We start from the raw sequence: 23994 nt of genomic DNA on the forward strand, positions 1-23994 counted from the left end.
TAATAAAACATCAGTGTCACTTCTCCATGATTCATTGCAAATAATACGAAGAACTTGTTTTTTCTGTAACAAAAGTATTCTTTCCAATTATTGCGAGGAATATGTGTTTCCCAAGGCGAGTATACCATAACTTAAATATACGGTAAAATCAGAGATGAAAATGAAATCAAAGCAACGTTCCTGGGTGAGCAAAATTTAACTTTTTTATGACACCTATATTTTTTGAATAATACTGCTTATGGCATCGATATGTAACTTCAAACTTAAAGATTCGATTGAAGAGACTTCTTCAATAACTGTGTGTTGTTTAGGAAAACATCCTTTGGTGTCGTTCAGGTAAACATTCATTGGTATTGTATCGTACGCATTTCACTTCTACTTCACTTTTGTTTTTGAGGGTGGGATTTCCAGAAAAAAAAAATGGTCAACAAAAGGTGGGTCACGACATGATCACGTGAACAGGTGAAAGATTCTCAAAGGAATTGCGACATTCATTGCACTGCGTTGGTCCTTTGCATCGCATGTGATTAGGATTCTAGAAACCTTCTATGTGAACATTTCACGTGATCACTTCGTGACCCATTTTTTGTCGACTCTTATTTTATGTAAATTGTATTGGTATTGATTTCATGTTTTAAAAAATCTGGAAATCCCCAAAACAGAAAACAAGAACGGAATTTATAGCGACTTGCACAACGCAAACAAAATTGAGAAGATTGAATGGTTCGACTTTAGCAGCCAGTAACCAATAACCTTTCTTTCATGCCTCTTGCTTTACGTACTGTATGGGAAGGTAAAGTCACACTTTTTGCGTTATAGGCAATATATGTATTTTTATATCGGTTGTACATCCTTCCTTTGTAGGATTCCCGAGATTGTCCTAAAACCGGTCTTCCGTGGTTGTGTCAGTATTCACTTTCAACATTATTACATCAGTTATTGCCAGCATTTCAATCTTCTCAAAAATAGCACCAAAATGAAGTTTGACATGATATTGCACCGCGTACATCCTTATAATGCTACCTTTGTCATCTCTCCTTTCCCGCGGCGAGAATCACGTGTGAATGGGATTCTAGAAGCTTCCTTTGTGAACCTTTCACCTGTTCACGTGATCATGACGTGACCCACTCTTTGTTGACTCTTTCTTTTCTTTTGTTTCCTGGAAATCCCCAAACAGAAAACAAGAACGGCATTTATATATAGCGACTTGCACATTGCAAATTCATTCGACGTTAGCAGCCAGTTACCAATAACCTTTCTTTCGCGCCTCTTGCTTTACGCACTGGGAAGGTAATATCACACTTTTTGCGTTATACTGTATATGTATTTTTATATCGGTTGTACATCCTTCCTTTGTAAGATTCCCGAGATTGTCCTAAAACCGGTCTTCCGTGGTTGTGTCAGTATTCATTTTCAAGATTATTACTTGAGTTATTGCCAGCATTTCAATTTCAAAAATAGCACCAAAGTGAAGTTTTGACATATTGCACTGCGTACGTCCTTATAATGCTGCCTTTGCCATCTCTCCTTTCCCGCTGCTTGAATCAGTACGTGTAAATAGGATTCTAGAAACTTCCTCTGAGAACCTTACACTTCGTCGTGACCCACCTAGACCCATCCTTTGTCGTCCTTATCTTATGTAAATTGTATTGGATTTGAATTAATGCTGCAATGTATCTGGAAATTCTCCCCACCAGAAATTATACGAACGGCAGTCGGGGACGTATACATAGCAAATTCGTCCGGCGTTAGCATCCGGTTACCAGTAACTTTTCTTTCCTCACACTGCTTTACGTACTGGGTAGGTAAAATCACACTTTTTTCGTTATACGTATATTTATTTGTGTATCGATTGTGCATCCTGACGTTGTCCAACACCCGGTCTTCCATGGTTGTGTTTGGTGCGGAAGAATGTGCTTTGATAAAATTTGATGGTTCTTAAAGGTTAAAGAGTCATCTTTCTAGCCCTCTCGGCTTGGTATATTTGTGTCAAGTTGCCGCGAGACATCAGTTTCGCGCGGGAATACATCTGGTAGTAGAAAGGCCTTGCGGTACACCATTGGTCACCAATTGTAGCGTTAAAGGGTGTGTACGGTTCTGGTTGAGGTGAAGATTTTGCTTTTAACGTTTTGCGAGATATTCAGAAACCACTCCATGAGATGTCAAAGAACAACATACAATTCCAAGGGGTATCAAAAGTTTATTTGATGAAAATCGGTTTTGAAATGGCTGAGATATCCAAAAACAAGGTGAAACAAAGAGATCCTAATAAAAGGCGTGGCCTGTTTTCTTATATTATCACTTTTTGGATATCTCAGCCATTTGAAAACCAATTTCCATCAAATAAACGTTGAATCCTTCTTTGAATTACATGCTCTTTAATATTTGATAAGAAATTTCTCATTATTTCACTAAGGAATGTTCAAAACATGAATCCCCACCTCAACCAGGACTGTACAGTACCATTAAGCGCTAAATTTGAGTTTGTTACAGGATGGGTGCTAGCGTACTTCTCCACCTCCTCATCAAATGATTTTTGAACATGTACAAATTTACCCTAAGTATTAAACAACCAAAAAACATTTCCATCTTAGGCTCAAAAAATTGGTAGTTGTTAAAAAATTCTCCGTTTTCACTTTAATGGCATCAAATTGAATATGACATGTCGGAATAACTCGGTGGATAAACAGCTTGAATGATTGCAGCTCTCCACACAAGCAGTCAACAGGGGAAAGCGGGGTATATTGAGCAAATTTTAGATGATGACATACATAAATGAAAAGTGAAATAACTGATTATTTTGCAGAAGTTAGTATCTGAAGTGTCATCTAATTTAATCAATTAAAAATATTTTGGGCGCTAGAATGCCCCTAACAAAAAAGTCCTGTGGTACTCCCTGTGGTACTTGTCGGTACCACACAATGTACCACACACTTGTAATGTTACCACAGGAACTGTGTGGTACTGTACCACAGGCTTGTAGGGTACTCCCTGTAGTACTTGTCAGTACCACACAATGTACCACATAAATAAATGTTACCACAGGAACTGTGTGGTACTGTTTTACAGGCTCATGTGGTACTCCCTGTGGTACTGGTTGGTACCACACAATGTACCACACAAATATATGTTAACACAGGAACTGTGTGGTACTGTGTCACAGGCTCGTGTGGTACTCTGGGATGTACCACAGGGCAGTACCACAGGACATTACCACAGGAAAGTACCACAGGACAGTACCACAACACAGTATACACACAAATTGTCCTGTGGTATTTTGGGACGTATACCACACGACAGTACCACAGGACAGTACCGCATGAATTGTCCTGTGGTATTTTGGGACGTACGACAGGAAAGTACCACAGGAGAGTACAACACAGGAAAGTACCACAGGATAGTACCACAGGACAGTACCACACGACTTGTTCTGTGGTATTTTAGGACGAACCACAGGACAGTACCACAGGGCAGTTCCACAGGACAGTACCACAGGACAGTACCACAGGAATTGTCCTGTGGTATTTTGGGACATACCACAGGACAGTACCACAGGGCAGTACCACAGGATAGTACCACAGGACAGTACCTCATGACTTGTCCTGTGGTATTTTGGGACGTACCACAGGACAGTACCACAGGGCAGTACCACAGGACAGTACCACAGAGCAGTTACCACAGAGCAGTACCACATGAAAGTACCACAGGATAGTACCACAGGACAGTACCACACGACTTGTCCTGTGGTATTTTGGGACGTACCACAGGGCAGTACCACAGGACAGTACCATAGGAAAGTACCACAGGATAGTACCACAGGACAGTACCACACGACTTGTCCTGTGGTATTTTGGGACGTACCACAGGACAGTACCACAGGGCAGTACCACAGGAAAGTACCACAGGATAGTACCACAGGACAGTACCACACGGCTTGTCCTGTGGTATTTTGGGACATACCACAGGGCAGTACCACAGGAAAGTACCACAGGATAGTACCACACGACTTGTCCTGTGGTATTTTGGGATGTACCACAGGACAGTACCACAGGACAGTACCACAGGATAGTACCACAGGACAGTACCACAGGACAGTACTACAGGATAGTACCACAGGACAGTACCACACGACTTGTCCTGTGGTATTTTGGGACGTACCACAGGACAGTACCACAGGGCAGTACCACAGGAAAGTACCACAGGATAGTACCACAGGACAGTACCACACGGCTTGTCCTGTGGTATTTTGGGACATACCACAGGGCAGTACCACAGGAAAGTACCACAGGATAGTACCACACGACTTGTCCTGTGGTATTTTGGGATGTACCACAGGACAGTACCACAGGACAGTACCACAGGATAGTACCACAGGACAGTACCACACGACTTGTCCTGTGGTATTTTGGGACATACCACAGGACAGTACCACAGGGCAGTACCACAGGAAAGTACCAGAGGATAGTACCACAGGACCGTACCACACGACTTGTCCTGTGGTATTTTGGGACATACCACAGGACAGTACCACAGGAATTGTCCTGTGGTATTTTGGGACGTACCACAGGACAGTACCACAGGACAGTACCACAGGATATTACCACAGGACAGTACCTCACGACTTGTCCTGTGGTATTTTGGGACGTACCACAGGACAGTACCACACGACAGTACCACACGACTTGTCCTGTGGTATTTTGGGACGTACCACAGGGCAGTACCACAGGATAGTACCACAGGATAGTACCACAGGACAGTACCACACGACTTGTCCTGTGGTATTTTGGGACATACCACAGGACAGTACCACAGGAATTGTCCTGTGGTATTTTGGGACGTACCACAGGACAGTACCACAGGGCAGTACCACAGGACAGTACCACAGGATAGTACCACAGGACAGTACCACACGACTTGTCCTGTGGTATTTTGGGACGTACCACAGGACAGTACCACAGGGCAGTACCACAGGACAGTACCACAGGAAAGTACCACAGGATAGTACCACAGGACAGTACCACATGACTTGTCCTGTGGTATTTTGGGACGTACCACAGGACAGTACCACACGAATTGTCCTGTGGAATTTTGGGACGTACCACAGGACAGTACGACAGGAATTCCTGTGGTAATTTTCGATGTATACCACAGGAGAGTACCACAGGAACTGTCCAAAATCCCACAGGAAAATCATAATATGGTGCTATTCCACACGCAAGTACCACACAGCAAATTAAATTCGTAAGTACCACAGAAAAATGCTACAGGATATTCTTTTTTTTTCTTAACATTTTATACCAGAGGACTATCACATCAGGAGAATATCAAACAGCAGTACCACACAGGAGTACCACACAGGAAAATTGTAAGGCAGAATCTACTGAAATTTATTATAAAAATACAAACAGAAAAGCACATATTGATATTCCTCAATTAATTGATAGAGAAGTTATGTTGTGAATTATAGCAATTGATTTGCCATTACTTATCCTGTCCTATACTCCTACAGTATTACCTATTTAGTGAAAGTGCTGATGTAAAAAGCACGAGAAATTTCATAAGGACTTCTGTGGTACGGTACTCCTGTGGTACTCCTGTGGTACTCCTGTGGTACTCCTGTGGTACAAATTTTTACATAGCTCATGAATATTCATAAAAAGCACTCTAGATTTTTGAAAATACATATATGACTTAAAAAGTCAAAGTATTAATGATGGAACTTACTTTGAACTTTATGAAAGATTGTCTAATTATGTTATATTATTTTCAATATCACAGATATTGTTATGAAAGTGTAATTTCATATCTTGATAATAAAGTAAAATCGAGTTAGTAACCATGCCTTAATGCTTTACGGATAGACGGCCATATATATATGTACTGAAACGGTCGATGGCTACCTAGGAATAGAATATGATTATATAGATCTATTATAGGACTAGATTGGCACTTGGCCATTAGACTCTCGTTTGAGGTTATATGTTAGGAGTAGGACAGGTTATTAAGTAGGGCCATGTTTGTCCTGAAATCCATCACTCACCCATCAGGAATATTCCATGATATGTGACTAAAATTCTCCCAGTTTTTTTTTTCGATCTATCCTGTGTGGTACTCTCCTGTGGTACCATGGAAATGCTGTGTGGTACTGCCCTGTGGTAATGCTGTGTGGTAATGATCGACCTGTGGTACTGTCCTGTGGTACTGTCCCAAAATACCACAGGACAGTTCCTGTGGTACTGTTCTGTGGTACTAGTCCTGTGGTACTGCCCTGTGGTACGTCCCAAAATACCACAGGATTTCCTGTGGTACTGCCCTGTGGTACGTCCCAAAATACCACAGGAATTCCTGTGGTACTGTCCTGTGGTACTGTTCTGTGGTACCGGTCCTGTGGTACTTTCCTGTGGTACTGCCCTGTGGTACGTCCCAAAATACCACAGGAATTCCTGTGGTACTGTCCTGTGGTATGTCCCAAAATACCACAGGACAATTCCTGTGGTACTGTCTGTGGTACTGTCCTGTGGTACTTTCCTGTGGTACTGTCCTGTGGTACCTTCCTGTGGTAATTACCACAGGGGTACCACAGGACTTTTTCGTATGGGGCACTTTCGCGCCTGCATTCCAGTTTTACGGCAAGGCCTAGAATACAATCTGTAGCCCAGATCAATACTTGAACCCCTTAATCTGTCTCTCTCTGGGCTTGTCATCGCTTAAGATCCTCACAAATGATAATTTTTCACGTCTAAACCATCGGTACATGTTCTCGCGGCAGCGCGCAATACAGTCGATCGTTGGATCTGAATGTGGCGATCCCATAGCGATATTTTATATCGACAAACTCCATAGAAAAATAGCCAGGTGTTATCGCAATTCTTATAGAGAGGCTTCCAAAGAATAATATATTTTTTCCCGGTCAATTTCCTACTTTTGTCATTCCGATTCATGAATGTGCATTCAAATTCACACAGCGCACGCATGCGAAAATATTCCGAGCATTCAAATTCAGAATCCGAGCGATCAATTTCATTAATGGGAGTTCTATTTCGATTTTCGTCAAATCAAATTCACGCTTGGGCGTTCAATTCCCAAATGCGAGCATAGCATTTCATGCTCTTGCATTGAAATTCACACTTTAGTCACGTAGTAGTCCCAATGAGCTTGTTTGGAGCGGTCAATTTCATTTCCTACTTCGTGCAATTAATCTAACGAGGAAAATGGCATAGACTTTTTTTTTTTAGAAAGGAGGAATGGCAAACACAATCAATTAAGGCTTGCTTGTAGTGATCGTTTAAATGTTTTACTTTGTTCTCTGTTCACGTATTCTTTGTTTTTTATCTCAATTTGTGAGGTCCAATCAGCAGTGCATCCAAACAACACAACCACAGTCTAATCATATTTCTTGATGGCATGCATGCTGCCAACGCCCCAACACTAACCACATTATGGCGATGCATCAATTTGAATACAAACTGGCACACAATGATCTCGCATAGTCCTGCAAAATTAAGCCAATAAGATAGCAATAAACAACAAATAAGACGTAGAAAACGTACATGGGATTGTTATCAGTTTCAATGTAGTCGAAACTGTTGTGGTTTTTTTTCCCCGAAGGTGCAAACCAATCTTCCGTATTATGCTCGTTTGTAGGCATATGCAGTGCCTAATGTCTGTTGGTTTGTTTGCTCCATTTTCTCTCTAAGAAAATGGCTGGACGGCCTATATTCAGCTGCAATAGCTGGTTTTCAATGGGCTCTAGTTGGATGTAAGATGGGACCACTTTACCGGGTTAAACGCCCTGCTCTTAACGATGAATAAATGAAGTGGGATCTTTAACGTGCATGAGTTGTGACTGTCTGAGTTGTGACTGTAGCGCCAATAAGGCTGCCGCAACCCCCCCCCCCCCCTCCCGATCCATTCAAGTATTCGGAAGTGGGTACTGTGACGCCAGATGACGAATTTTAAACTATAGTGTCTGCTAGACAAGTCCGTCGGAAAAAGAGGAAAACACAAGAAGGAATTTAAGTGCTAATGTTGAGGACCTCGCGACAAGAGTAGACTCCTCTGCGTAGGATGAATCTATGAATGGTAATGAACAGTTTGGTACCCCCAATCTAAACCACCTGATCTGAGATTGTACATTATGTTCAACAGACAAGAAAAGGTCCCTAAAAACATAAGCCTGGCTACGGTAGCCAAAGCGATTCATACTTACTGTAGATTTCCATCAGAGTTTGTTAAGTCTACGCGAAATGACATTGTGGCGGAATATAGAAATGAGAAACAGTTCGGAAAACTGATGGAACTTTAATCCATTGGCACCATGCCAGTAAAGGTGCAAGATCAAATGTACACCGTCAGAGGAGTAATATCTGGAATCCCCACGGAAATGTCTGAGACAGAAAATCAGATGGAATTGAAAAAGCAAAGGTATCTCACGTGAAAAGAATAAGGAGAAAGGAACTAAGAGAAAAAGCAAAATAACTCAGGAAACGAACAAACGAAGCTTACCCCTATTCCTCGTTCTCCAATGGAATGCTCAGGGGAGGAGTGGAAACGGACAAGAATTGATACAACTTTAAGCAAAAATAAAGCTGGTATTATACATTTGATACGTGTACAGGAGATATGGTTTAATGATGATAATGTTGTGCAGATTCCTAATTATGTTTGTCTGTTTAAAAATAGAACAACACAAATTAGAGGAGGATGTTTCTATATGATTATAATGATTATAATGATTATAAAGACTGCGAATCTGAATTTTCATTGCGAGTGTTAGATATCTTTTTGGGTAAGGTTTTCTTTACAGTAGTCAATTACTATAACCTTTGTAAGTAGATAAGCTGTGGTGCTGTAGATCTGTATATACGTAAAGCTAAACATCCTGCAAAATTATTGATTGTAGGTGATTTTCATTTTCGCAACCCCTTTGGGGTAGTGATAATCTGGATAGAAATGTTAAATTGAGTAATTTGTTTTACAAAATGATCTAGTCATATTACCGACCTGGCACGAGACTTAGGTTAAGAGAGTCCATTTGAATTGAGTTATACATCATTTTAAAGCTTAAAGTCTGCTCTTTCAGAATCTGCTCTTAACTAAAAATTCATATCTGGCGACCTTTAGTTCGTTTTGTGATGCAGGGTCACATAATGTGTGTGTTTGTGTGTGTTTGTATGTGTGTGTATCTGTTTGTCACGTCACTGTATCCCATTATTAGAAAGGATGTCTTGGTCTTGCGAGATCCATTTTTGGTAATTTATCTTTTACGATGAAGAGAAAGGTTGTTCTTTATTTATTTTTCCGTATTAAAATATATCATATTATTATAATGTACCTTTGAATCTACAGTGACATTGCGTAGGAGAAGATACTGCTTCAGGCATAATGGTGCTACTCAAAGAGACTAATGAGGTAAGTCCAGAGCGAGCAAGCTCTTCGGAATGTATAAAGATTTTCACGTCTGATCAATTACATTTTGTATTAAGCTATTATTGAGTCAAAATTTAAAAAGTCACATTTGTAATGCAATGTCATTCCAGAGACATTTATTTATATACATTTATATGCGTGAACGACGCGTTTTACCACCCCCCCCCCAAAAAAAAAATGTAAACCTCCAGTACGCGCAGCTTGAACCCCAAGTTCGTTGACCGTAGATGCCAAAAAATGAGAGATCCTTCAGAAAATCCATAAAAATTCCCAGATCACTACCAAAAATTGAATGAGGTGTTCCTTGTGTCAATATCGACTATTCATCCAAGTTTCATTTCAATCCGTTGCAATACAACAACTTTTTGAGTTGTTTTGCAAACAGACAAACCAACGCCGATGATCCTTGACGGAGGTAATAAAGAATACAATATTGTTCCGAACATTAATGACAGCAATTACAGTCCTCAGTGTGAGAGGAACAGCAACGTTTTAAGTTTGGATTTGAATTTCTCTGTAGATGACAGTTACCTTAACTGAATAGGTCACTGATTCCACAAGTTTGGTCCCATAACGGAGAAAGCACGATCACAACATGCATGTTTTACTCTGGGTGTTTGAACCAACAATGCATCTGATGACGAACGTAGACTTCGTGTCGGATTGTATTTTTTAACATAGTATATGTATGCGAGGGAAGAAGAAGAAACTGAATAATATACTATTAGCAGAATCTCGATTTTTTTTTCTCTACAGGTCACCAATGTAAGGAACGGAGAATCGGTGACATGAAATAAAAATTATTAGTGAAAGGTAACAACCGGGCAGCAGAATTTTGCAACCGTTGAAGTTTTGTGACATCTTTTGGGGGGACATTACACAACAATGAATTCGAAAAATTCAACCGAGAAGAAATCAAAGCATAAATAAGTATCTCATGATATCATTTCTAAGTTCAATTCTACTGATCTCAGGGACAGTTATGGGATTGATCAGTCCCCAAAAGTTAGGAACTGTTTCATTAAGCCATTGGGGAACGATACGGAGCCAGGCATTGAACCCAAAGTTGGGAAAGATTCAGATCAGGGGGTCATTTTATGAAGCGGTTTGGTGGGATATTTTTCTGACAAACTCTAACAAGCTACTGAAATCCTCACATCACTCTGATTGGCTGAGAGCAAATTTGTCCGATAACTTTGTCGGACGAAATGCCTCATGAATGCCCCCAGACCCAAGTTGGGAACGATACACACACTCGCTATAAGTTGCACGTGTACAATGATAATAGCGATGACCTTACATAGAAGCGTCATAATGGCAATGAAGTGATACAATAAGTCATGTACTTGTACGCGCATTTTGTCCGCGTACCTCTGACAGTTGACCTTCATCAGCAAGGCGTGTTTCGCCAAGGGCGGCAATCTGTACCCTGTACCTTGCTAGTTCTGCAGCAATAAGTGCGGTCCTTCTCTCAGGTCTTTCAGTCCCGGCACGGTCCAAGAGAGTGCGCACATTCCATGCGCCTATGAGTGGTATCATCTTTGGAATGATAACGATGATAATAAGGGAAGTCTGTATGACTTGCGCATGAATTGGATTAAAGTCAGAAAGAGTTGTGCAGGGTCGTCAGCCTCACTCTCTCGTCTTGGCCCATCTATAGCCAGTGGCAAGACTTAATCAAGACGGATGGAGATCAGTCTGGTTGCAGTGGATGGCCATCAGTGTCTTACGTGTCTTACTGTTCCCTTGTTGCGCTCCACAACGCTTTACTGTAGCCGCCTTCCCGCCCGTTGAACCAATCTGATGGCTTCCTCCGCGTGGTTCGCCGGATCCAATCTTCGCATGCTGAGGTAGACATGCCCTATCAATTTCACCCACGATGACCAACCCTGATGATGTGAAGGAACGGTTCTATGAGGAATTGCAAGCGACCATTTCCGCCGTGCCCAACGCAGTTAAACTCATCATCCTTCAATTGGTGACTTCAATGTTGGGTCGGCACCGACTATGCTTCATGGAAAGGAGTCCTAGGGAAATATGGTCTGGGCAAATGCTATAGTAATGGCTTATTGCTACTGGAAAACTGCGCTGCACACCAGCTACTCATTACCGATACAGTCTTTCGTCTACCCAGCCGTAACAAGACAACATGGATGCATCCAAACACTGGCACTTGCTGGATTACATCATCGTCAGACAAAGGGACAGGCAAGACGTTAGAGTCACCAAAGCCATGTGCGTTGCAGAATGCTGGACAGATCACCGTCTGTTGATCTCAAAGCTCAGTATCAGGATTCAACTACGCATACGTCCTCGGGGAAAGAAGACATTGAAACGCCTAGATGTCTCAAAGTTGGAGAGAGATCATGTCAAGCAATCATTCATTAAAGAGATCGACAGCAAGCTGCAACAACAAAGTTTCACCTCACTGGACGTTGAATCCGACTAGATTTTCTTTCGCAGCATTGTCTATGCCTCTGCCTCAGAGAGGGACCGTGGGTCCCATCACACGGAAGCACCAGGAATGGTTCGATGACAACAACGAACGCATTCAGTCTTTGCCGGAGGAGAAGCATCGCCTTCACCGAGCACACCTCAACGACCTGACTGTATATGGACCAACTTCGTCGGGATCGTCTCCCCTCCTTAGTGTAGATGGAAAGTACTGATCACGGACCAGATAAAGGTTCTTGAACGCTTGGCAGAACACTTCAGAAATGTTCTCAACCGTCCATCTGTCATCAGCGAGGAAGCAATCGCAAGGCTGCCACAGGTTCCAATCAACAACTCTCTTGTCGATATTCCTACAGAGGCTGAAGTGGAGGAGGCGGTAAAGCATATGTCCTATGGAAAAGCACCTGGTGCTGACTCTATCCCCTCAGAAATCTACGCCTCTGGTGGCAAAACCGTGATTACAAAGCTCTCTGAGCTATTACAGTCTATGTGCAACCAAGAGGAAATCCCGCAGGAACTTAATGATGCTTATATCGTCCATTTGTACAAGCGCAAAGGAAATCAACAGGTGTGTGACAACCACCGCGGCATCTCGCTGCTTTCTGTTGCCGGGAAGATCTGTCCCAGAATCTTGCTGAACCGCCTGATTGACCACTTAGAGGAAGGCTTACTGCCTGAAAGTCAATGCGGGTTGCAGACAGGGTCGTAGCACAGTGGATATGATTTTCGTAGCACGTCAACTCCAGTAGAAATGCCAGGAGCAGAATGTCGGTCTCTACACCACCTTCGTAGACCTGACTAACGCTCTGGAACATCATGGCCAAGTTTGGCTGCCCTGCCAAGTACATCTCACTGGTCAGACAGTTCCATGACGGCATGCAAGCTAGCGTGCAGGATGACGGTGAACGCTCAGAGCCCTTTTTTGTCAAAAACGGCGTGAAACAAGACTGCGTCCTCGCCCCTATCCTGTTGAGTATGATGTTCTCAGCCCTGCTGACAGATTCATTTCGTGAGGGTGACATCGGAGTCAATTTCAGATTCAGAACTGATGGAAAGCTCTTCAACCTACGGATATTGCAGAAAAAACGAAAGTTCAGGAGGATATCGCCCGTGACTTTCTGTTTGCTGATGACTGTGCCCTGTATGGTAGTACTCTGACATACTCTGACATGCAGGAAAGCATTGACCAATTCGTCAACGCCTGTGACGACTTCGGTCTGATGATAAGCATAGAGAAGACTGAGGTGATGCATCACCCAGTTCCTGCAATTCCCTACACAGAGCCAACCATCACAGTCAACGGCGAGAAGTTGAAAGTGGCAGACAAATTTGCTTACCTTGCGCAGCGCACTGTCACGAAATATCAGCATCGACGAAGAATTCTCCTACAGACTTGTCAGGGCTTGCTCGGCCTTCGGCAGACCGAGAGAGAAGAGGAATAAGTCTTCAAACCAAACTTAAGATGTACCGCACAGTCGTCTTGCCCTCTCTACTGTACGCCTGCCAAACATGGACAGTGTACAGCCGGAATGCCAAGCAGCTGAATTCCTTCCACATGAGATGTCTCCGAAATTTGCTACACGTGAAATGGCAAGACAAGGTGCCAGACACCGAAGTATTTCAGAGAGCCCAGATTGAGAGTGTTAATGCGATGCTCAAGCGCTCCCAGCTCAGATGGGCGGGGCATGTACTTCGAATGTCCGACGAACGTGTGCCAAAGCGACTGCTCTACGGTGAACTAATGGGAGGCAAGCGCTCTCAAGGAGGTCAGAGGAAGCGCTGCAAGGACACACTAAAAGCATCCATGAAATGCTGTAGCATCAAATCGGACACAAGGGAAACAACAGCACAAGACCGTTCTGCCTGGCGGTCTGTGGTCAGCTCTGGTGTGTCAGTCTACAAAGTAAGACGTGTGGAGGAGCAGGAGCGAAAAAGGCAAACGACGAAAAAGCAGAGCGACCTCTCAGCTTGGCGTGCCTCCGGCATTCCCATGTCCACATTTCAGCAGGCATTTTGGGGTGAGGATCGGACTGATTAGCCATCTTCGCACTCACGGAATGTGATGTTACTAGAAGTTGTGGTCGTCTTTGCCAGTGAAGGACGAACGTCATCATCAATAGTACTATATATATTTAGTGAGCTTCTGCGCCCCTCGGTAAATATTGTCATTTTGAAGTCATCTCCGCTATAGTTTCAAAACAAGAAACTCTTAAGGCAAGGCGTTTGCATATGCTACAAACGTATACCTACGTAGCGCGTAAGGAGTCACATCGCCCCATAGTTTCAGCCAGGATGTCTGAAGGCAACTATACTATAGATACGCAGTGCGCCAACTATAGTGAATGCAGGATCATAATGTAATAGATGTACCAAGCAACAATGGAGTTTATGTAAATGTGTGGAGGAGAACGCGATGCAAGGTGCTATTTTGTTTTTGTTCCGTTTAGCGGATCTCTTGTTGGGTAGTTAGGGATACCAGTGTCATATTCGGTAAAACAACAAAGTTGCCATTCTCAACATTATTTTTTTCCACTTTTGTTCCTAATATCAAGTACGGATTTGAAGTAATCATACCAACGTACCGCAAACTTGTTACAAAATCATCAAAGTTTTGTACATTCTGTTGCATACCACCCTGCTGTATACACGGGCTACGCGAATTGGTCTCGAATATTTTGTCGATGACGTAATAAGGCAGCATTGCCGATTCTTGTGATTTGCGATAAAACAAGGGCGATTAGTCAAAACTTACTCCAAAACGGATTAATTTCACAAGAGAAGGCTGTATATCCCTTGTTTGAAGATAATTTCATGAGAAGGGGGTTTTATGTACCCATGTACTGTATTTGGGTGGAGACCATTACTCTAGAGAGAAGGAGACTCGACACGTCCGACTTTGTGCTGCTCTGAGAGACAATCTGTTTATTGTAGCCAACAGGCTGGTTATATAACAAGTCCAGTGTATATCGTACATGTGTTTACAATCATGGGATGAAGAGGGTGGGTGGCAGAGGAAGTGAGATGGACAGGTGGTGGTGTTTGTGTGAGGTAAAATGAGGCATGGTGGTGGCTGGAGAAAGGAATGTCGGATAGACCGTGAGAAAGACAGGATAGAGTGACCAAAGCAGTGATGGTGGAATGATAACATGAGATGGTATAATCATGGAGGTACAATTTCTTGGCATATACATTCTATATACATGTACAAACACAATATCCCTCCCCTTGTTGAAAGAAAAAGTGCATAGTGTATCAGATCGAAGAGTCAAGGAGTCTAGTGGAAGAGTGAGTTAGAAATTAGGACAGTCAGAGATCAAGACATAAAGGAAATCAGGGAGGTTCACATAACAATAATACAACAGAGCATGATTACAGTTCTCTCGTTCGTAACTAGGGCAGTATGTAACAATGCTTAGGTACTTGACAAGACAATAATTTGCAATTATTCGTCGCTTTTACTTTTGTTTCGAGAGTGGGAGAAGAGAAGAGAAGAGAGTAGGAGCGAGTATGAGAGTATTGGACAGTAATCAAAAGATATGAAACGGAACACAGAACTGAGAACATGATAAAATGATACTTTTCAGAGATTTTTTTTTTGATCTTCTAGAACTTCGAACAATCTCAGAACTTCTTAGTTAACCACAGAGCTTTGAATAAGCACAGAGACATATTTTAGTATACATAATAAATGATCGACACTTTTCCTTTTCTTTTTTCTTTAGATTGTGAAAGAACGATTTCAATCTGAGCACGCAGATAGGCTGTAGGAAAGAGTGAGAAGTGGAGATAAGGAATAGTATGAAACAAGAAGAAACAAAGTAGCCATACATGTATACACAAGACATGAACATACAATGCTTGTACACGCACAAAACATGGCATGATGAACATGAGTTTCACATTAACTGTTGCTTCATTGTTTGTTCAGTTTGTTCAGATTTTGTTTTCGCTGCTTCTTTTTACAGTCTTTTAAGTCATTATATCACACTGTTTCTCATTACAGTTCACAGTTCGACACATCTCGAATGTCCGCGTTTCAGTTACGCAATTATTATCTGCACATATTTACACCAGCAGATATCTACATTGCTGGTCCACCGCGATAGTACGTAAATCTCTGCGGTTCCCGCCGTTGTCGAAGCGATCGCCGCGGTTGTTCGAGGTGTGTAGGTGTTGGGCGATTAGCGACCGGCGGGGGCGGTTGACGGAGTTCGCGATTGTCGTCGTCGAATTCGTCTCGCTCTTGGGCACAGCGTCGCGATCCGTGCAGCTTCTTTACCCGCGACAGATGTCTCATGGTCTGTGAGTTGTCGCGCGCGATCACCACGCTGTGTCCCTTCCGTTCGACAACGGTCCATGGGCGCGGGTCGAACTTTGTCGCGAACTTGTCGGGTCGAGGTCGAGTGATGACGACCGTGTCACCACGCGTTATCGAACTCGCGCGTGTTCTCGCGCTTCGATCTGCTCGCTGTTTCATTTGTCGTTTGTACGTCGCGTCGCGTCGAAGAGCTTCGCGGTACGCGGTGGTTTTCGAAGGCGTTGTCGCTGATGGCACCTTGGTTCGTAGCTCGCGACCGAGGAGGAGTTTGGCCGGGGTCTCATTCGTCGCGGGATGGACAGTACTCCGATAGGTGAGCAGTATGTTCGGAAGAGAGCGGTGCCAGTCGCGACCGTCGTTGATGGCGGCTCGAATTCCTCTCAGAATCGTTGCATTGAATCTTTCCACCTCCGCATTCGCCTGCGGGTGGTACGGTGTCACCTTCCGATGTACAATGTCGCGATCGCGAGTGAAGTCGTGAAATTCAGAGGATGTGAACTGGGGCCCATTGTCCGTTACTATAGAAACGGGTAGTCCTTGAGTAGCAAATATGCGATCTAGCTTTGCTGTGATGCTGGTCGTCGTTGTGGATCTCATTACTTCAACTTCCGGCCATCGACTGGCGTTGTCGACGACCACCAAGAGAATTTCGCCGTTTGGAAGAGGGCCACATAAGTCTACGTGCAATGTAAGCCATGGGTGTGGGGGCATAACTGTCGGTTTGAGGGGCTGGAGAGGTGGTAAGCCGCTTTCTAGTTGGCAGCTGCGGCACTCCTTTACGAGTTTCTCGATCTGTTCGTTGATTCCCGGCCACCACACCTTCGTTCTGAGGACCTGTTTTGTCCTCACCACCCCTTGGTGTGATTCGTGCGCGAGATCGAGCGCTCGTCGACGCAGTTTTCGCGGCATGACAATTCGTGCTCCGCGAAGAAGTATGTCGTTCTTAATCGCGAGCTCGTGGCGGACCTTGAAGTATGCATCGATTTTGTCGAAACCGTCCCAGTTGCCGGATTGGACGCTGGACATTACGCGTTGGAGTTCGCGGTCGGCAATCGTCTCTCTGGCGATCTCGCTCTGTGACATTGCTCGCGGTACCACGTACGTTAAGACCGCGTTGATGTATTCCTCCGCGATCGCTCGCTCTCGGGATGCTTGATTTCGTAGTGGTAGGCGGGAGAGCACATCAGCGGGATTGGTTTTTCCCGGCTTGTACCTGATTCTATACCGATACTGCTGCAGGCGTAGTACCCACCTCTCAACCCTAACAAAAAAGTCCTGTGGTACTCCCTGTGGTACTTGTCGGTACCACACAATGTACCACACACTTGTAATGTTACCACAGGAACTGTGTGGTACTGTACCACAGGCTTGTAGGGTACTCCCTGTAGTACTTGTCAGTACCACACAATGTACCACATAAATAAATGTTACCACAGGAACTGTGTGGTACTGTTTTACAGGCTCATGTGGTACTCCCTGTGGTACTGGTTGGTACCACACAATGTACCACACAAATATATATTAACACAGGAACTGTGTGGTACTGTGTCACAGGCTCGTGTGGTACTCTGGGATGTACCACAGGGCAGTACCACAGGACATTACCACAGGAAAGTACCACAGGACAGTACCACAAGACAGTGCGAATGCGTGCGTGCGGTTTTCCTCGCGGTGTATACAAACACTCTAGCGGTTTGTGATCCATGACGAGATCGAAGTCCACCCCGTAGAGATAGAGGTGAAAGCGTTCGCATCCCCAAACTACTGCGAGGGCCTCTTTCTCAGTTTGCGAGTACCTGCGTTCCACGTCCGTCAGTGTGCGACTAGCGTATGCAACTGGCCGCGTAACACCGTCACGAGTTTGCATCAGAATTGCGCCCAGGCCGACTGGGCTGGCATCCACCCGGAGCTCGGTAGCCGCTCCAGTTTCGAAGTGAGCCATCACGTCGTCGTTAGATAACGCGTTTTTCAGCCGATCGAATGCGGTTTGCTGGGCCGTGGTCCACTTCCATTTCGCGTGTTCATTCTCTCAGCGGTTCGGAGATGGTCGCGAGATTCCGAATGAAGCGGCCACAATAGTTGACCAGACCTAGGAAAGATCGGACTTCCGAAGTCGTTGTCGGCGTGGGAGCGTCTCGAATTGCGTCGATCTTGGTTTGGTCAGGCGCCAGACCATCTCCCGATATGACGAATCCGAAGAACTTCAGGCTGCGAGCTCTGAATAGGCATTTGTCTGGGTTCAGAGTTAACCCGCGGTCTCGCAGACGCTCTAGGGTACGCTCAAGCCGTCGATCGTGCTCCTCATCGTTCGCGCCGAAAACGATGATATCATCCGAAATGTTCCTCACGCCTTCCAAGCCCTGCAAGGCTTGCTGCATCGCGTATTGGTATATCTCGCTGGCGGACGATATTCCAAAAATCAATCGCTTGTACTGCATGATGCCGTTATGTGTTACAAACGTCGTGATGTTGCGAGATTCTTTCGCGAGTTCGACTTGGTGGTATCCCCACTTAAGGTCCAATTTCGAGAACACAGCGGCACCGTGAAGCGACTCAAGTGTCTCCTCCAATGTTGGTATTGGGTGGCGTTCGCACACAATCGCTTCATTTGCTCTCCGCATGTCCACGCAGACACGAACATCGCCATTTGATTTCGGAACCACGACCAGGGGGCTTGCCCAGGTCGTCGCGTCGCTGACGGGCTCGATGATGTCCATGTCCTGTAACTCTTTGAGCTTTTCGTCCACCTTCTTGCGAAGATGGAAAGGGATCCGACGCGGAGGCTGCGCGACAGGTGCTACGTCGGGTTTCACATGAATCGTGATTTCGAAGTCTTTTAGCCTACCGACACCGTCGAAGACTTCGGGGTATTTCTCTATCAGTTCCAGTTTCAGTCCCTGGGAGTCATGGGGTACATTCCCCACATGAACGTTGTTCGCGTGCAATGTCAGCAATCCCAGATCGATGGCAGTGTCTTTGCCGAGGAGGCATCCTCCGTTACCGTCGACGACAACGATGCGAGCAGACACTCGCTTATCTGTCGCAGGTGAAATGATCGTGTGTTTGAACTCACCCTTCAATGGGAGCTAGGCTGTCGACTACCGTAGCCAAACAGGCGTACATGGCTGGGTGCAAGACGAATCCGCGGGCGTTGCTGATTGAGTTTATTCCAAGTCGTCGCATCGATGAGGTTAGCCGTCGCTCCTGAGTCCACGATCATGGAGATCGTGTGATCACCGATGTTGACGTCTGCGCGTGCGAGGGTGACATTCGCGGTGTGTATTTGGTAGTTGTATTCTTCGTCAGAAGATCCGTGTGGGGAGTCGCCATCGTGGTGGTGGTCGTCGATGGCTCGAACGGGATTTGGGCGCGACTGATGCTGTCGTGAACTGCGACACACACGACCGAAGTGCCCAATTTTTCGACATTTGCGACAAGTGCGGCCTCGGGCAGGACAGCCAGAATTGCCAGGCTGATGACCATCGTCAAAACCGCAGTTTGTACAGGCCTGCGTCGATTTCCTGGTCGATTGGGACGAATGTCCGTGCTCCTGGTTGTTTCGTCGGGCTCGAAAATCATGTTGGATGACTTATGGAGGGGCCTGATCACGAGGACGATTATAGCCACTGCTGCGAGGCCGGGCAGCAATGTTGATGTCGGAACGAGGTCGGGCAAGAGGTGTCGAACCATGCCCTTCCATGATTGCTGCTTGCTGGTCTGCCGCCTGGCTCGCCCGAGCGATGTCCATCAAAGATGCGAGCGTCAAATTCGGTTCCCGAAGAAGACGTCGGCGCAGACCCGATGATGCACATTTGTCCACGAATTGGTCCCGGACGTGCTCATCCCTCTCAGTGAAAGCACAGGACGCTGCTAAGCCTTTCAGTCTGGTGCAAAACTCGTCCACCGATTCATCCGGGCGTTGAGCTGCCTGCCTGAACTGGTGGCGTTCGAAGGCAATGTTCGGTGTAGGCGAGAAGTATTCATTTAGCGCACTTAGTGCGATGTCATATTCGTTCTGGCCGGCGCTGGCGGCTGGAATAGTGAGGGTTTCGAAGAGCTCCTGGACCTCTGGGCCTGCAATGTGTAGAAGGAGGGCCTTTTTCTGGCTCGAACGTGTTATGCCAGATGCCTCTACATATAGTAACTGAACTGCTTTGTCCACCTCGTCCACGCAGTCGAAGCTCTCGCCGAGGTCATTTCAAAGGGAGCCGGCGGAGGGACGTCGATGCGTTGTGCCATAGTTATATTGCAGGTTCGAATGATCCTCGTCGCCACTTTTATATACCCATGTACTTATTTGGGTGGAGACCATTACTCTAGAGGGAAGGAGACTCGACACGTCCGACTTTGTGCTGCTCTGAGAGACAATCTGTTTATTGTAGCCAACAGGCTGGTTATATAACAAGTCCAGTGTATATCGTACATGTGTTTACAATCATGGGATGAAGAGGGTGGGTGGCAGAGGAAGTGAGATGGACAGGTGGTGGTGTTTGTGTGAGGTAATGAGGCATGGTGGTGGCTGGAGAAAGGAATGTCGGATAGACCGTGAGAAAGACAGGATAGAGTGACCAAAGCAGTGATGGTGGAATGATAACATGAGATGGTACAATCATGGAGGTACAATTTCTTGGCATATACATTCTATATACATGTACAAACACAATAGGGGGGTATAAGATTTAGTCCATCATAAAAAAAATGAAGGGCGTACCATTTTGGTCCCACACTTGTTTTCACTTTTATCTGATGAAGTTCTTTAGCACATATCCATGTCCTGATACCATTAAAGAAAGTGTTGCTGTGGAATTGAGAGGCTCCTTTAAGAATGAGATTTTACATCTTAATTAGAAACAATATCAATTTACGACAGATAGAGTATTTCTCTGTTGTACTGAATTTCACACACGAATACGGTGAATGAGGCAAAAGATAGACATACAATCATATTAGCTTACCTATTTGTTCATCTACAGAATTATCGGTAGTGGATAAACGAAATAATGTTAACAATGTTTCATTGCAGCGTCAACCGGAACCGGACCAGAATGCAATCATTCTAGAGACTGTGGCACAGGCGTTGACACCCGTCAGGAGGTTTCATGAATGTATGAACTCATGGCTGACAGGGAGGGACCATCTAATACAAGTAATTGATGAAATAGTCACGGAAATAAACAAGCATTACAATAATGGTCATATAGCTAAGGCTACAGGAGCCGGTGTGTCAGCTCTCGGCATCGGCATTTCATTGTTAGGATTACTCTTCCCCCCGGTAATCCTGGTTGGTATTGGAATTACAGTTGCAGGCGGAGTGACTACTGCTGGTGCTGCTATTACTGGAGCAATCATTGAGAGAGTAAAAAGAGATGATGTTCTTAAGCTCATAAGAGAAGATGAGGAAAGATACAAAGCTGCTATGGAAGCCATGGAAGCTATTATTAAAATAGCTGAACGTGCTGCTAGACAACTTCCTCTTATGTCGGTGGAACAAATCAAAGGTTTCATCTTTGCTGGAAGCTATGCTGTCCAAACAGGGATGCAGGCAGGGACATTTGCAGTGGGTCTTGGGAGGGCGATATCAGCAGGCAGTATGGGTGTAGTCTTTGGTGCAGGCGAGGCATTAGCGGCGGTCGGTCGCATTGTTTCAACAAGCCTTCTATTGATTTCTATTCCATTCACCCTCGTTAGTTTGGGTTTGAGTATAAAAGCATTGGTTGAAAGACGTCCTGCACCTACCAGTGAAGAACTTATGAACTTAAGGGGACAACTGATGGACGAATATAATGAAATGAACGCAAAGTACGGAGAAATGTTAAGATTGCGTGAAGAGGCGTTTCATTTTGCAGAATTGACTTAACTAATTGCATGCAAAATTATTGGACTGACTTTATTTTGTAAGGAAAGCAAACTTGACAAGAATGTGTTAATAAATTTCTGTTGTAAAATTAACTGTGAAATTCAAATGATAAAAAAATAGTATATTGCAGTTTTAGCTCGCACTTGCAAATACTCAAGAAATTGATTTCTGAGTAAGCCTTGACATGAATTTGAGTGTCTACAAAGATGATTCCCGTCAAACGATACCCATAATCAATACATAAAACGAAAAAAAGAACAAAGAAGCCGAGCAGGCCAAAGACGAGCCTGAAACCAAATTTACTCTTTTAAGAATTCGCCATCGCCCATAGTCGTTCATCTGGTGATTGCAACAAGCAACCTGCTTGTAATGCTGACTCTGCCATCATCCTCTGAACGACGGTCATCGACTAGCCAAACACGTGTCGGGAACTGACAATCCATACCGAGGATCATCATGAACGTCGACAACGCCACCATTACACGTCACACGAACGGGAACCGACTCATCCATCCCTAGTCGCCGAATAGTCTGTTCAAATCACTTGTGTAAAATAACCATCAACTCGCTAGAATAAATGTTGATGTATAAGTAATCGATAGTTATGAATATCAACCTGACACTAACTTGCGAAAATGAATTTTCTGCTTATCATTCTGCTTTTTCGGTAATAACTACGACTACCACTGTATATAACATCGATAAAGAATCATCGATAAAGACTGTATTTTATAGACATTGCAACTCAGATGGTCAAAATTTTCCATCACGTATACTTTGTTCATTGTTTCACTTATCAAGCTATTCCAAGAAAGATTTGCTTTTCATGACCATAAGCATCAGTTCTTTATATATCATTTACAGTTTCATATTCGAATATATTAATCTATGCGTTGTATTATATAATCGCATATACAATTCTTGTTGTCTCATGCATACGTCGCTACTTCAAAGTGCTAGACGTTATAATCTAGTGTCATGTTTCAACAGATTTCGCAGTCTTAGCAGTAAGGGTAACGTCAATGTACTTTTTAGCTCGCCTGAGCCAAATGCCCAAGAAAGATATCGAGAACATTCATCGTCCAGCGTCCGTTGTAGATATTTTAATTTTGATTTCGAGCTTTTTCTTGAAAACCCCGTGACGAATTTTCACTAAAACCTGGCAGGTGTCCCTACGGTGATAGGATTTTTTTTTTCTAAAGAGCACCATGCCCCACCCCTCCTAGGGCCCAAAAGACCCTCAAATTAAAGAATCTTTAAAAAAAACCGAGGTCGTCTCCATCATTACTTATTATATGTGTTTGTATAGCAGTCACCTTGTAAAAAAAAAATGTATATGTGTGAATATATATGGCTCTACTTTTTTTCTTGATATGCAATTTTACTTTCGTAGGCTACTAGTAAAAATGTGTTTCCTATTAAAGGTCTTTATTCATGAGCAACGTGACTTTTGTATTATGTTGGAAAATTCATGTCTCCACCATATGTTTGTATCTCTCTCTCTCTCTCTCTCTCTCTCTCTCTGTTTAGACTAGCATAAGGTTGCTGTTTGTACACATAAGTTAAGTATAACGGTTTTCGTAGAAAGTTCTTACAATGGTTCAGGAATTACCTAACCATTAGACAACAATTTATCTACAACGCTTGGCATTTGCTGTAGTGCACTCCAACACTATAAAAAAAAAGCTACGCAGTAGGTACGAGCTAACATAATCTCTAGACCTGCATACACTAATTTTCAATTTTCTGCAATTCACTAGAGACGCTGCCAGGCAACGTTGCTTCTGATGACATTACAATTGAAATAGTCTCATCTACGATAAATTCTTTGGTGCTTATGTACATAGCAAATAGTCTTGAATACATCCTGTCAATGATTATTATGATTATATCTCTAAACATTATTTCTCCTTCAATACTTCATCATTCACTTTCT

The 23994-nt window shown here is 44.0% G+C and overlaps 1 long non-coding RNA gene across 1 annotated transcript; it reads left to right on the top strand.

Annotated features, from left to right (window-relative positions):
• Positions 1–1236: 1236 nt before the first annotated feature.
• Positions 1237–23712, top strand: LOC139738124 (uncharacterized). The gene is made up of 4 exons (XR_011711419.1): positions 1237–1290; positions 1698–1801; positions 9349–9411; positions 21225–23712. It is a non-coding gene; the product is annotated as an uncharacterized lncRNA (long non-coding RNA).
• The last annotated feature ends 282 nt before the right edge of the window (positions 23713–23994 follow it).

The sequence above is a fragment of the Diadema antillarum genome, unplaced genomic scaffold (assembly GCF_040938485.1).
Source record: "Diadema antillarum isolate AM-2024a unplaced genomic scaffold, OU_Dant_1.0 seq00000723_RagTag, whole genome shotgun sequence".
NCBI classification, from domain to species: domain Eukaryota; kingdom Metazoa; phylum Echinodermata; class Echinoidea; order Diadematoida; family Diadematidae; genus Diadema; species Diadema antillarum.